The sequence below is a fragment of the Sciurus vulgaris genome (genome assembly GCF_902686455.1).
Source record: "Sciurus vulgaris genome assembly, chromosome: 3".
Taxonomy (NCBI): domain Eukaryota; kingdom Metazoa; phylum Chordata; class Mammalia; order Rodentia; family Sciuridae; genus Sciurus; species Sciurus vulgaris.
The window spans coordinates 120,819,499-120,835,853 of record NC_136463.1 but is presented as its reverse complement, the minus strand read 5'-3'; the positions used below and the strand labels follow the sequence as shown (position 1 = coordinate 120,835,853).

General features: G+C 34.6%; 1 protein-coding gene across 4 annotated transcripts in view; it reads left to right on the top strand.

Annotated features, from left to right (window-relative positions):
• Nucleotides 1-16,355, top strand: part of SCN7A (sodium voltage-gated channel alpha subunit 7) — an 84,443-nt gene that overhangs the window by 1,231 nt on the left and 66,857 nt on the right. The gene's annotated exons all lie outside the window — the stretch shown is intronic.

Below are 16,355 nucleotides of genomic sequence, written 5' to 3'. Positions count from 1 at the left end.
TTCTGGGCACTGTACCTGCTAAGACTAGCCTTAATTAAAGTAATCCAGCTGCTACCTTTGCAGATAAGGAAAATAAGGCCCACACGGAGTGTTTGATGAGATTATCTAACAATAGAACTGTAAATTCAATGAAGAAATCTTTGGGATTTAGAATAATAAAACTTTTGCACAAATGAAGTAAGTTATTGAGCTTGATTAAGGTTTATTTTCCTGATTTATAAATGACACATCAAAAAGTCCTGCCCAGGATTAATTTATAGAGATTATATGATTATGTGTATTATTTATGAAAGTAAAATTTTGTGTAACTGTTGCATATATGGGAATTATTTTGTGCTTTTATTAACTTCATCATTCTAGTTCTCAAAGTCTAGTATAATATGAAAAGAAAAGGTTTTTCAATTGCCCTCTCTGGAATGACTAGAAGAAATGAAACTCAAAACTGTCACTTGCCACTTGTACAGTTATAAGTATGTTCCAAACTGTAAGCCTTTTTTCTTGCAAAAAGGTGTGCTTTGGCTAGCCACTCATACTTAAATAACCTTTACATATTCTCTAGATATGCTTTACCCTCTTATATTTTTAGTTTGAAATTATATTTTAGGTATGTGATGTTACTTCCTAGGAATGAAATCATCAAGTGTATTACTTATTGCTGGCTTTATTTGGTCCATTAATTAATAAATCAGTGTTTAGGCATAAACACTCTTGACTATAGAACTCTATTATTTGAAATCTTGCACTCAGGCTAGAGGTACTATGAGCCCCTTTTTCCTCCATGGATGTGTTTAAGTGATAGGAGAAAGATCTGAAATTGGACACAGGCTCTGGAAAAGGGGCTAAACTGGTCCCAGAAAACAAGACCAGACCCCTAAACCTATTGCTACATATTGATCTCCATTGAAGACCTGGAAGAGTGAAATAGTTGGAAACTGGGAATCCTCTTCCCAAAACCTTATGTGGTAAAGAATTTGGTAGGATAATTGATGTGCATGCTCACTGATTTTACCCAAGTAGCATGATTGCAAGTCTAAGCATACTAGAAATTAAAACAATGGTATTTTATCCAATCTCCTATTTAGGGAAGAAGCATCCTGATACACCTCATACATGGCATATGCATTGCAACCAGGGTACTAAGACACTGATCTACAACCCTCTACCTACCACCTGAGACTCTTGAAAACTTGTGGTGCAAGAATTAGTAATATGGACTATCTTAATTTTGGGAATCTGATTCCAATAGCCATTCTCACTATTGGTCATTGAGAAGGACATCTGTAAACCTTACCCATCACCACTGGTACCAGGAGTGCACTGTTACCTGTCATCATATGGGACTCACTTATAGAAACATCTCATTTTTCCCTGACTTGGTCTTCTACTTTTCATTAGCTTGGGCTTTGAGGTTTCCTCTCTGCAACATAGAAAGAGTGAGCCTTTGAAACTGAAGGGAGTGTTTTCATCTGTGCATTTCTAGAGAAATTTTTTTTTTTTAATCTGGGATAACATCCCTTGACCCATCTAAGATCATGGTTTCTGTACATTTGTTAAAAATGCTTTTCTTTTTTTCTTTTTTTTAATAAACCAGGCTCCATCTTGTTGTACTTCAACCTAGTATCCTAGCAAACTGATACCCCCGTTGTCTTCATGGTATTTCTAACTGGATTGACTCAGCCTGAAGTTGGATGAGAATAGCTAGCTCTGTGGACAGCTATGACTGTGGTGAAAGTCAGCATCAAAGACCTTGATAGAAAAGCTGAAGGAAAGAAAATTCTAAATTTAATATCTGATATTAGGGTTAGGATGGAATATCAGATTCTAAACTAGAACCTCAAATGATGCAGATCTAAGGACCAAAGTCTCTGGTTTAATATACTGTGCTAAGTGGAATATTCTATCCCTTCTGCTTTAAATGTTAGGGTAAGTATTCCAGCCCACCAGTCTCTCACTCTCCCAAGTTCTCAGAGCCTCTGTGTTCTAAGAACCTGATTACAAGCTAGAACTTTGGCTTTTTTTCCCCTATGAGCCTTAAGGAAGGTAATTTTTTTTTCCCAAATTATAGTGATATAAAAACTAACTCATGCTTACCTCAATACATTTCAAAACTCCTCTCTAGTTGCTCTCCTATTTGAGAAGGAATTGGGCATATATTATGTTTGTTTCCACATTTGAAAATCTAGAGTAGCTTTTGTTGGCCCAGGGGAAATCAGAAAAGCAGACTCTTTCATAGTTATCAGGAGCAGAGCTAAATAGTTCCAACAGGCCTCCAGGGTTCCAGTAAATGTGCCAATTCTGGAATTTAAGGGAAAAAAAAAAAAAAAAAAAGAATTCTGTAGATCCAGTGGCATCTAAAACTGTAGACCAAAAGGTCTCAGGGTTGCTAGTGAGTAAACAAGTTGCATTCACAACAGGATCTCCTTTGTATTACTCTAGTAAAGGCAAGAATACATTCCTCCCTTTTGAGCTCTTAAATGGCCTCTGGCCAGATTCTTCTGGTCAAGGGTCTCACTGACTAGGGTCATTGGAATAGTTCTGAAAAGATTCTGGCTTGTCCCCAACATGCTTGTTTTGGTAGACTGGACAGGCACAAAATGGAAACAGAAGGCCCTACTAGTGAACCATGTGATTTTCATAGAGATGTTTAAGTGGACATACTTAAAACCAGGCAGCTTTCTTTCTTGTTTCTGGAACCCTTCCCTGCCTCCCTTTGTCTGAGTAGTCATCGAAGTTCACCCTGGGGAGACTCATCTTCCACAGAGACTTTACCTGTGCTATGGTCTCCAAACACTCAGACTTCCACAGAACTTTCCTTGGACTCTATCTTGTAATTGAATTTGAAATCAGGTGCTATTCCCAGGAGTTTATCTTATGTCTAGTCTTCTAGTGAAAGTTGACTATGCCCCTTGGAATATTTGTGATTGCACTCTTTCTCCCAGGAGACATCTGCAAAGACCTTAGTTTCTGGTTATATTAATAAAGCACCATAGAATCTAAATTTACTAAGCTTTGGGGGGAATTCAGTCCTTAAAAGATTATTTTTGTATTTGGGAAGAGATGGGAACTGTACCTTGAAATTTTTGTTTATTGAACTATTTCCTTTTGCGTTTTTAATTCAGAGGAAATTCTGGATGAAAATTATTAAGAATTATAATAAAAACAAAATGAAAGTGCACATGACAGACTTTTCTTCTTTTTAAGACTAAATGTTATGCCGTTGTATACATATACTACATTTTCTTTATTTGTTCATTTGTTGATGGACATTTGTGTCCCTTCCATATCTTGGCTATTATAAATAATGCTGTAATACAGCATTGTATTACTGTATCTGTAGTACAGATATCTCCTAAACATATGGATATCCATTCTTTTGAATTTATGCTATTTTTTTTTGCCAATATCAATGAACCTAGATGACTGTATGCTAAATGAAATTTGCCAGGCATAGAAAAAAAAATGTAGTGACCCCTTAGTATTCAGGCAATTGGTTCCTGTATCCCTGGTGGATACCAAAATCTGCAGACCCTCAAGTCTCATATAAAACTATGTACTGTTTGCATGTAATCTGTGTACATCCTCCCATGTTCTTTAAATCATCTCTAAATTACTTATAATATGTAATACAGTATAAATGTATGAAAATAACTGTAATATTGTATTGTTTAGGAAATAATGATAAGAAAATGTCCATCCATGCTCAATACAGATGTGGGTTTTCTCCAAATGGTTTTGATCCATTGTTAGTTGAATCTATAGTTGCAGATCCTTGGCTACAGAGGGCCTACTGTACTACATGATCTCACATATAAATGTAATCTAAAATAGTTAAACTCATAAGGTAGGGAATAGAATGGTGGCTACCAGTGGATGGGGTGGGGAAGTGGACAGGGAAAGAGGAAGTGATGTAATCAAAATGTATAGTTTCAGTTTGGCAGGAGGAACAGTTTAGTGATATATACAGCACAGGAACTATAGTTAACGATAACGTAGTATATGTTTCAAAATTGCTGAAACAATATATTTTAAGTATTTCCATACAAAGAAATAATATATTAATCAGCTCAATTCATTGTTCCACAAAGTATGCATATATCAAACATAACATTATACCCCACAAATATAGACAATTATTATTTATCAACTAAAGGTAAAATAAAAATTTTAAAGCTGATAATTTACACTTGTTTTTGAGAAGGTTGACTATTTACAATTCTATTCCTCAAGATAACATACTCTAGGAATGTGTTGGCTGAAATTTTCACAGTGAGGGAGTTGAGTTCAAAATTAGTGGATTCTAATAATTAAAGAAGAGGACCTGCAGCCAAAATGGCTTGACCTGGGACCCAGCTGCAGGCAGATTCTAGATCAAGAAACAAAGTGGATAATGTCAGCTAAGTCAGGCTAGATAATCTGTCTACTAAGGACAAGTAAAACACTACACATCAGATAGTCAAAGTCAGAATGGAAGTAACCAATCCAAGTGGAAAAACAATGCTTTCCAAAAACAGAAAGTCAAGTCAACTGAAGATGAGGGAGAATTTAAAGAACATTTGTTCATGCAGATGCAAAATCCCAAGTGAATTGGTGCCATTTAAGTCAAACTGTCATTTTTCCTCAAAACTTCAGTGCAAACTTTTCATTTCTGGACTTTGGAAATACATATGCATTGTGAGTTGTGTTCAAGCAGTATGAAAATGTTAACTGGAAAGTGGCAGAATTTCCTGCAACTGTTCAGTCTCTTTCCAAAGATATAATAGCTTATTTATTTCAAGAGCAGGAAATATTAGGCACAGAGTACTGCAGTTAGATAGGAGTAAATTTCAAGACATCTATTTGACAACAAGCTGACCATAGTTAATGACTTCTTGAAAAAAGTAAAAGAGAGTGGATGTTATGTGCTACCACCACAAAAAATAACTATTTAAGTTAATACATTTGTTGCTAGCTAGTTGTAACCATTCTGCATTTAAAATATATATGTATATATATTTTAAAACATCATGTTGTACACAACAAAAGCATACGATATTGCCAATTTACCAGTTTTAACAGGTATGGTGGTACTTGCCTATAATCCTAGCAACTCGGGAAGGTGAGACAGGAGCATCACAAGTTCAGCCACAGCAATTTAGCAAGGTTCTCAGAGGCCTGGTGAGATTCTGTCTAAAAATAAAAATAAATAAACAAAAAGAAATGGGGATGTAGCTCAGTGGTAAAGTGACCCTGGACTAAATCCCTAGTACCAAAAATAAAAAATAAAATAGTTTTTACAACTTACCAAGAAGCAAATGATAAAATTTGTTCTTAACTTTACATTTTTCACTTCATAATTAGTTTGGTAAATCTTTCCATATGAGCACAGATGTATCTATATCTCCTCTTTTTTACTGACTAGCATTCTATGATAGCAACATCTGAGCACTTATCACATTAGCCCTTTATAGTGTGCATTATGTTTCTACTCTTTTGAACTGTAAACATACTTACAGATGTGACTTCTCCAACTTCTGCAAGAAAATTCATAAGGCACTTCAATTGTAGGGTCAAGGTACAAAACGAAGTATTGACAAGTTTCCCTTAAGAAGAAGAAATCCACCAATTTTCATTTTTACCTGTATTGAATGAGGGTACTGTAACCTCCATGGCCCAGCCTGCAAAAGGTCATTCATGTCCACTGAGATGAGTCTGTCTTAAGCCTCTATAGAGTTTTACTATTAAAATTATTGATTATGTTAATTTATCCATACCCTTCTGAATTTCATTAGCTTCAGCCATATTTCTTCATAGGCTTCTGCTTCCTAGAAGTCAATGAGTATATTTTTGAAGCCTCCTGTAAAAGAAAAAAATAGAGCATTGCATTTAATATCATTTGAGATCTAAACCCTGTGGGGAAAAAGAATTCCAGTTAGGAGTACTTTAAGGGAAAAGGGTTTGCATCAGAGAATTTAGCTGTGAGTCATTGTGCAATGTCGGAAGAGTGAAATACAAGCCATAATACTAACAGCAATGAATTAGCTCCATCCAATAAAGGTCAATTTAAATTGGTCACTAAATGGCTAAGTTGGTCCTACATTATCAACAGTAAAGAGTCTATTTAGTGATTGCCTTTCCTTCATATCTTTCACTTTTGCAAATGCTATATTTAGTTCCAAGTTAACTTATTTCATTGGTCTTACTATTATCATTATTTTTAGAATTATTTGAATGTCATTAGTGTGGTAGACTTGGTACACTATTCATGTCTGATTCAGTGCACAATTGTTTAAAATGCCTTAAAAACTATGTGAGAAGTTGTTTTATCCTTATTTCCTATTCCATGTTATCATGAAATTGGCCTTTGGGATATTGTCCTTAGTCTATGGATCAACTGTCCTAACTTTTTGTTTCATATTTCTTTATTCTTATCTTGCTTTATGATTTACATTCTTGTCTGCTAAACTGATTTTTCTTGAAATTCATTAGATGATGGATGAATGAATGGATGGATATGTAGATTCACAGAGGATATATCACAATTGCACAGTTATCTCTGGCAAAGTTAATCTAGCATGTATTTTCTCTTCTCTTGAATAATTTCAGTTTCTGGAGAGCATGTAGATTGATTATTTAGATGCTACAGTTTCTACTCTCTTAGGTAGGAAAAAATGAGCACAGTGTCTGGAAGTGCTGGGTGGCCACGAAATATATGGGGAGAATCTGTCTCCACAGCCTGGCTGAATTACAGCAGGAATCACATTGAGGAACAGAGGAAGCGATTGGTGGTGGGAGAAGGAAAGATGACTTCTGGCATCCCCTTTCTTTTTTGCCTTTAATTATCTCTAAGAAGATACAGCAGTAGTTGTTGAGAAAGCTGTTGAAACTGGGTCTTCCCTGGGATCTGAGCTACAGAGAGTCTAGCTGCTTCACTGATTGGGTGGCCATGCAATTCATCATTCCACTCAGGGTTCTTATGGAAAGAGGGAGACAATAATTTGTCCTGAACGGCAGGCACATGCTCCAACTTTACTCAACAACTTGGGACTTTTGGTCACACTACTTAAAGATAGGATTAGATAGGTTGAAAAGAACATGAAAGAGTAGAAGTAAAAGGATAGAATTGTTTCCCCTAATTGTGTTTTTTTGATTTCAAACTTTAGAACTGTGTTGCACAAGACCCCTGTTGCAGGAATGACAACACAGTAAGGTCATTGCCAAACCAGCACTTGGAGAAAAAAAAAAAAAATACTGGAGAGCTGTTGGGAAGTAGCTGTCTAAAGAGATGAAAAGAATATGGATCTTCTGTTAAGGAATGTTGTTAAGCAGGATTTTGCCTCAGTAACTCTGATTTTTGCTTTCTATTTGGCATATTATCTTGTATAGATCCACTCTCCTAAATTTTTGTTGTTGTTTCATTTATCCTCAAAGTCAGGATATCTAATGAGGAAAAAAAAAAAAAACATGTATGAAGATATCTTCTTGTTTTATAGAGATGGTTGGGTGAAGCATGGTTATCTACCAGTAGGATTGGAGTTCTTCTTTTTTTTTTTTGGTACCAGAAATTGAACCCAACAGCACTTAACCACTGAGTCACATCTTCAGCCCTTTTTATTTTTTTTATTTTGAGACAGGGTCTTCCTAAGTTTTGAAGGGCCTTCTAAATTGCAGAGGCCTTCTAAATTTGAACTTGTAATCCCCCATGCCTCAGTCTCCTGAGCTGCTGGGATTACAAGTATGTGCCATCATGCCTGGCTCTGAGTTGGGTTTCTTCTACCTGGGACCCTCCATCAGATTCATCCAAAGGAACTTAATTAAAGATATTCTGAAGTTGTCTGGGTTGGACCACTGGCTCCTAGGTTTTTAATACGAGCCCAGGGAGATTTCTAATGAACAGACAAGAGCTAGTATAATCTTCATCACCTATATACAGAGAGAATTTTCTCTCCATAGCTCTCAGTACAAAGGTGTGAATAAGAATGCACCATTATTTTAGGCTTTTCAAGGGCTCCAGAATTCATGAGCTACAGATTTGACACATCACTTCTAGTCTTCTTCCCAAGGTCTAGTACCTTTGTGAAGGTTTTATGTCATCTAAGCTAACACAGAGCCAGACTAGGTGTTAACGGTTTTTGTTTGGACTTATTTGACAACTGGTTCAAAACTCTCCTGTTGGTCATAGACTTATGATACAATTTATGGATTTATAAGCTAACTCCACTACTGGGAAGTTAAGCAATAATAAAGGTTCAAGGAAATCTAGCAGTGTACCCACAGATTAAGTGGCTATTCAAGGTCAGCTGGTTCTGAGAGTTTCTCCAGAGTTTCAGGGATGACAAAAGTTCTGGAACTTTAAAATAGAAATAGAAGACAGGTCTTCCAACTCAGGGGGTTATATCAAGAACTTCAAGATCAAAAACAAATTTTAGATTCTGGTTCCATGACAGAGCCTCCTTTGTATTTCTCTGGTAAGCAACAGAGGGCACTTTTCTTTCATTTTTTGATCCCTAATATGGCCACTGGCTAGGGATTTTTGGTCAAGGATGTAACAGACTCAGTCCACTACACATAGAATTCTAGGACAAAACTGGCTCCTTCACAACTTGCTCATTTTAGTGGAATAACAAGGGATAATTCAGAAATCCTAGAGAATGATTTCACAAAGCAGTGGATGTGTTGAGAACATGTGGGAAAGTCCGGGAACAAAGTGTTTTAGAATGTTGGGTTGGATCACTTTCTCTGGGTGACTGATAAGGAACCAAAGACTTTGTTGTCTTGGAAAATTCAAGACAACATTTAAGGCTGAACAAGCTTTGCTTTGTATTCTTGGCAAACTCACTTTCTGGTGACCTTTCTTATTGGGGCAGAAGGCCCTTGAGTGAGACTTATCACCACTGATCTGCACCCCTTCCTGGTGTTCCAGTGGCCCCTAAGCTCTTTTTACACTCATTGCTCTTGTAAATTGGAATCCGATGCAGGTAGGGAGATTTGGTTTGGTTATCTGGCACTGTTTGAATTCTTCTAATCCTTTTATGTCCACTGAGTGTGCCATCCTAAAGCTTAGTATCTTTGCTCTCACCTACAAGAAGATAGTCAGTAATTGATTGTTCTTGGACTATTGGACAATTTGACAATCCAGTGTTTGGGATAATTTTAATTTCAGTCTCTGCTTCTCTTGAAGATTTAATCATTTTCAGAAATGAATAAGGATTAAGCCTTTATCCTAATTTGTTCACAAGTCTGTTTCCCATTTTTTCTTAAATTTAGTCATTCTACTTTATTAATACTTATAGCACTATTGTCTGATATCATGCTTAGAACTTAGTAATTGTGTGTTCCACAAATGAATGTCAAACAACACCCAGTATAGACTGAATCAAAACTTCACATTATACATTATAAATATGTATAAAAATTATGTGTCAATCAATAATTAAAAATACATAAAAATAAAAACACCATGGATAAACTCATTGCCAGATAAGACATATCAAACTACAAGAACAGTCACTTAAGGAAAAATTGGAGTTCACTTTAATGTATCTGAAATAAAGATGTTCTAAAAAATAGTGAATATGATTATACTATAGAGAGACTTACTTGTTTACAACTTTTTTCAAAAGACAGCTTATTCCAGTGTTTTCCAAGGAGTCTGGGAGGAATTAGAACAAAGAAAGTAAGGAAGATAGAGTTAAGCAATCTGGAAATCTGGAACCAGCAAAATCACAGAACTGGGACACAAGAGTAGGTGAATCTTACATTAGGCAGATATATTTAGGAACCTTGGCCAAAATTTACACTATGGGGACAACACAATTCCAGAGAGTCTAAAGATAAGAAACATAAATCAAAAGTTACTTAAAAATGGAAAAGAAAAAATTATCTCAGGGACAATAAAAAGTTGTAATAAAGTGATAGCATGCTAAAGAGATGCAGATACAAGAAGAAACCCAAGAGTATCAACCAGTTATGCAACAGAGGGGGCAGATTCTGAGATTAGAGCTTGGTTTGTACAGAATTACATAACCATTTCCTACCAGATGTTAGATCTGTCCAGGTGGCTGCCTTTTAATCTTTCCACATAGAAATAGGTCTACACTTGGGGACTTGAAGTCATTAAGTAAAATTGTGATATGGTTTGTATTATACTTAACAATTAAAAAAAAAATTATCACCAGATTCTTCTAAATCTGACTGGAACCTGGGAGTCCACAGAGAAGTATGCTCCACTTTTAATTCTCAGGAGTCATTATCCACCAATCTCTACCCTTCAAGCTGAGTCTCAGGACAGGAGAAAATGACATATTGAGTAGGGCAGAGGATAGGAGGAAGGAGGCTTCTAAACAGTTAAGACTTTTATAGCATGGTAGGTTTTTTTCATTGACCATCTTGGCTTGACACTCAGCCTATTATTATTGTGTTTAAGCATAGGTGTATGACAATTGTTATACAGACAATCGTTAGAAGAGGAAACAGATGCAAGCAAATTGAAAGTAGTAAGAATAAAATCTAAAAGTCTGATGATAAGAGAGATACAAATAAAGCAGAAGAAAATGTAAAAAAAAGACCTTGAAAATTTAAAACCTATTCAAGAAGGTCACAGTATTATATATGATCATTATAACTGATTCTTGTTATTACTTTGAGCTATGAGTAAGAAATTAAATTATATTCTACGTGTTTGGGTAAATTCTAATAAGTTACCCAATTATTTCAATTTAAAAGATGGTTAAGCATATAAATATAGTGCTTTAAAGTATTAAAAACAATAATGACTAATATTTACTGAGGTTATATTTAGGCATTTTTCTAGGTGCTACTTTTATTTATTTATTTATTTATTTATTTATTTATTTATTTATTTATACTGGTGATTGAATCTAGGGGTGCTTAACCCCTGAGCCACATCTCCAGCCCTCTGTTATTTTTTATTTTGAGACAGGGTCTTGCTAAGTTGCTTAGGGCCTCACTCAACTGCTGAGGCTGGCTTTGAACTTGCAATCCTTCTGCCTCAGCCTCCCGAGCTGCTCATATTACAGGTATGCACCACCATACCTGGCTATATATTTTGTAACCCATTCATAATTATAGTACTTTTTAAGAGGTAGTTGTTCTTACTATTCCATTTTATAGTTGAGGAAACTGAGGCATAGAGAGGTTAAGAACTTGGTCTAAGGTCATAGAAAGTACCACATTTAAATCTAGACAATCTAGTTCCAGAACTAATTTTTTTTCCAAAATATCTATCATAAAATATTTCAAACATGTAAAATTTGATAGGACTGTGCAATCAACTGCTAATGTCTTCAGTTACCATTTTGTAGGTACTTTATCACATCTCTCTCCATCTGTGCATTCCTCAAATCATGCATTTTTATAATTATTGGCACTTACTAAAATGATTTTAAATATGCATGCAATTGTAATATATGATAAGGAGAGAATCCTTTTCCTTTACCTATTTTCCCCCAGTGGTAACATTTTCCCAAGCTATAGGATAACAACTAGGATATTTTAATACTTTAATATTAAGATATTTTTAAATCAGTGAATCAGTATTTCTCCAATAACTCACATTCCCTGTATGAATGGCAGTCAGTCATATAAGCCAGATGTTATAAACTATCATAACTCAAGAGAGAGAGTTAGGAATTAACTATTAGGGTTTTTAAAAATTATAAGGAATTATTAGGAAGCACATAATTTCCTAATTAAGTCCTGTTCCTATTTTTAAATACTTCTATTTGCATATACTTTAAAAATTGATGTCACTACAGATACATAGAAATTAACAGTAATCTTAATAAGGATATACCATAAAATTTTTAGTTACTACACCTAAAATACATGTTGACTGCTTTTCTTCTTATTACAATTGCACTACTGTGAAAAATCTTGTCCATATAAATTGTTTGACATGTGTACCTAAGGGGTTAATACCTATTACTCAACTTATTTAGAGAAAAGTATACACATTTTAACGTAAACTATTAGTGCCAGATTTTCATCTAGAACTGTTAAACCAATTTACCAGAAATGCTTACTAGAATATCTCCTCATGACCTCAGCAGCACTTTTTTTTTATTCAACTAGTACTTCATTATACATAAGTTTACTTATACTTTCTTTTATAAGTTTTATTGGTTAGTTTTTGATTTAAATTTTATTTTTCATATCAATAATACAGTCATCTAGTATTTACTTGGATACAAAAATTATATGGAACCAGGGTTAATAGGATTACCTAATTCTGAATCCTCCTATATATGTTCCCCAAATAATGGAGTACAAAAGATAAAGCAAATAAAACTGAAAAAAAAAAAAAAAAAAAACCTCATTGTCAACATAACCAGAGAGCAGAGGATGCTCAAATTTCAAAATGCTATAAAAGAAAAACAAAACCAAATCCATTTCTATTTTACATCATGGTCCAAACCCTTTATGGAAATTGGAGTAAGGAAGAGAGAGAATGTCACTAGGGTGAAGGGTGACTAGTACTGTTTTAAAATAACTGTCAGAAAGAGAATGCCCATCCTAACTGTAAAATACTCAGGGTTGGAGGGAGCATTTTCCACAAACTTCCTTGTATCAGTTACTAAATAACCTCTGTTTTCCACTCAAATTTGAGACAAACTCCTTCATGTTTTTGTAGATTGTATATTATATCTACTAGTACTTCAAGTTCTGCTTAATGACAGTAACAGAATCAGCATGGGAAAAGAAAACCAAATGACAGATTAAAAGCCAACTTTGAATAGTCTTTAGTCTAAGAGAGAATTAAGTTTAAGAGAAGACTAAGTCAGACGTGGGGTGGCAGGGGACTATAATCCCAGCAGCCCCAGCCTTGGCTAAGTCAGGAGAATCACGAGTTCAAAGTCAGACTATGAAAATTAGTGATGCCCTAAGCAACTCAGTGAGACCCTGTCTCTAAATAAAATACAGAATAGGGTTAGGGATGTGACTCAGTGGTTGAGCACCCCTGGATTCACTCCCCAGTACAAAAGAAGAAAAATAGAGAGAGAGGACTAAGTCATAGCCAAGATCACAGTCATTATCAAATGGTAAAACCAGTCCTGTGGACATTAATGATACTTCAGCCTCAAACAGCCAAATATGTAGCACTTTGGCACTGCCACTGCTACAATTGCTCCTGAAGTTGCCAAAAGTTGCTACTGCAACTTCTGTCTGTCTTGCAAAAATGAATTGTCTATTGCCCCTCTTACTTTACATCTTTTGGTCCAAATTCCAAATCTTGAGTGTGTGTATTTAATTGACTTGGATGAAGAAATGTGATCACATCTTAAATTCATGAGAGAATAGAAAAACGATTTTCTGTATTATCTGGCTCACTTTTTTCACTTCTATTGCAGGAGATCTCCTACCATGATCCATGAAATAACAATTTCCCTAAATCTATTCAGTGCGTTAGAGGATGCAGACATAGCCCAGGGGTACAGTGATTGACTTGCATATGTAAAGTCCTGGGTTTGATCTTTATTTAAATAATAATAATAATAATAATAATAATAATATGGAGGTTAAGAGGTTAGGCAGTAACTTGTCCTCTTCAAATTAATGTTGATTGTTCTCACTTATCTTCAGTTTTACAAAATGGAAAATATTTGACTTTGCTAACATTTGCTTAAAGTTATCTGACAGTAACCTGACTACTACTTAGTGATAAAAGTTGGTGGCCAAGTGAACATTTCTAAAGGACCAACTGAAGTGTCAATTGTGTAGACTTGCCCTAAGAATTTACAGTTTGTTAGCATTTTTGTGGTATGATTTAGATGTGTCCAAATTTAGATTTTAATGCAACTGGATTAGCATTCATCTCCACAACCTAAGCAGCTACACAATGATGGAGAAGTCATGAAACTGATCAAGTTCTGTCTCCACATCTGTGAAATGGTAATCATGAGGATGATATGATTCAAAACATAGTCTGGTACTGCAAAAAGGGTAATCATTCAGTAAGAGTGGTAATAATTTCAATTGCCAAAATATTATGATGAATATGGGCTCATACTTGAATTTGAAATTTAGGGAAAATATTTTTTCTTTGATAATTCACTCCATATTTTGCAGGTTCAACTTTTAACTGATATCAAAGAGAAATCATTTCCACTTCAATCAACAATTTAAAATATTGGTACAACTAGAACTTGTTAGAGTCCTACTCTGAATTGTGGTGATGCATTTATTGCCAAAAACTTACTTTAGCTATTCAATTTTTTAGAAAGGCAGTCTAATGGACAGATTAACTATTAATCTTTCTGTTTTTTAGACTATGCTGTATTAAGATAGCTCACTGGAAAGCATAGTGCCTGGACCATATTATATAAATACCCCACAGAAATGCTTTTACTGAATTATGATTTAATGATTAATAATTTACAATCTGCTCTCATCCATCTCGAAGTCAGATGCATGCCAGTTCCATTTGATAAATGCTTGCATTGCTTTGCAGTGGCATAGAAGACAAAGTCTTCTAGCCATTATTCTTCTAGTCAACAATCCAACTAATACCATTCAGCATCAGAGTTATCACTAAGAGTTATCTGAGATAAGTGGGTTAGGAGAATTCATTTTGATGAAGCCAGTAATTTGGTCTCATGATTTCTGTGTTTTCTGATTTAATCTTTACAGCATTGTGAGATATATAAGGGCTTCCAAATTCTACATAGGAGAAAAGTAAGACTTGGGAGATGGTACTGAAGTCTCACAGTTAGTAGATAGCAAAATGAGGAGTCAGACTATTTTACTGTGGAGTGATAACAGAAAAAGCAAAGAGAGATTATACATGGACAATGTATAAAAGGAAGGCAGGCTAGCAAATTGAATCTTGAGGTTTCAATGAAACATATATAGATTTTTTTTCCATTAATGGCAGCATCTTTGCAGTAAGTTTAAAACCTCCCTTTTTGCCTACTTTTAAGAATGATATTCTTTATATACATAGGTGTAATAATATTGATTAGCCATCAAACGAGATCCCTAAAAACATCATTAAGAAGTACTTCACTGTAATGAAAAACCACATAAAAAATGCTTTTGATTTTCTTAATTCAATGCTGCATAGGTAACTAGCTAATATTTTAGTCCAAAATTTTAGATCACCTGATACTGTGCAACACATTCAATCCAAAAATCTTAACATTAGAAGGTTCCAAAATTACATGATATTGATATTACCAGTAAATATTTGGATCCATTGCAATCATCCCACCCAACTGTCAAGTCCATGCTTCCCAGTGCCAGTTAAGAGAAAGGTCTGTTACCCAAATCAAGTCATTCCATTTTTGATACCTATTGAGAAAACTCTTTATTGTCTTGAACCAAATCTGTTTTGGGTTCAGCTCAATGATCCTAATTCATTCTTTCTTAATAAGATGGACATCTAATTTTTCTTCCTTATCTGGAAACAATAAAGGTTCATTTGCAACTTTTCAGCCTCAACTATTACACATCCTTCCTTCTTTTAACTGGTTATTCTATGAAGTCATTTTAATTTAACCAACATTCTGGCCTCGCTTAAAAATACCCCAAATAGGAAAGACAGTAGAATGAATCAAACATAACTTTCCTATACTCATCTATGAATACATGACAAGTGTAATTCCATATCATGTACAACCACAAGTATGGGAAGTTATATCCATGTATGTATAACGTCAAAATACACTCTATCATCATGTATATCTGAAAAGAACAAATAAAAAATAATGTAAAGAAAAAGAAAACATAAAAACCTCAAGTTTTTGTGCACACCCACAAACTGAGAAGAGAGCAGAAAGGGACTGTCTCTTCATCTTTCATCAATACAGACAAAGTTGTATTAGTTTTCTTGGCAAACACAAATTGGCATTGATTTATATTCTCTTTACTATCAAGTAAAATTCCTTGATAGCTTTCTCTGACACAAAAGCACATCTTTTCTCTATTGTGATTATGCAGATTGATTTATTTAGGACAAATTGCCATTGCCATTTCTTATATGTTTGGCTTTTGTATATTATTTCATTAGATTTGGTCCACCATTCTAAGATATCAAATTTTATCACAATTAAAATTCACGTTTATTCTCCACCTATTCTGTGCCAATCACTGGGTGCCAGTTATACCCATTTAAAAAATTATTCTTATTTAACTCAATTTTATAACTGAAAAGCCAGGTTCAAATATATTAGGTAAGTATATTTGACTGACGTCTCTCAGATTTTAGTAATAGTTTCAGATTTGAATGTAGGTCTACCCAATTTCAAAGTTCATGATGTTGTGGTTTCATTTGATTCCACTGATTTATTTCTTCACAACATGATTTATTGATATGTCTGATAAGTCATGTAGAAAACCAGAGGCTTTAGTATGTCATATTT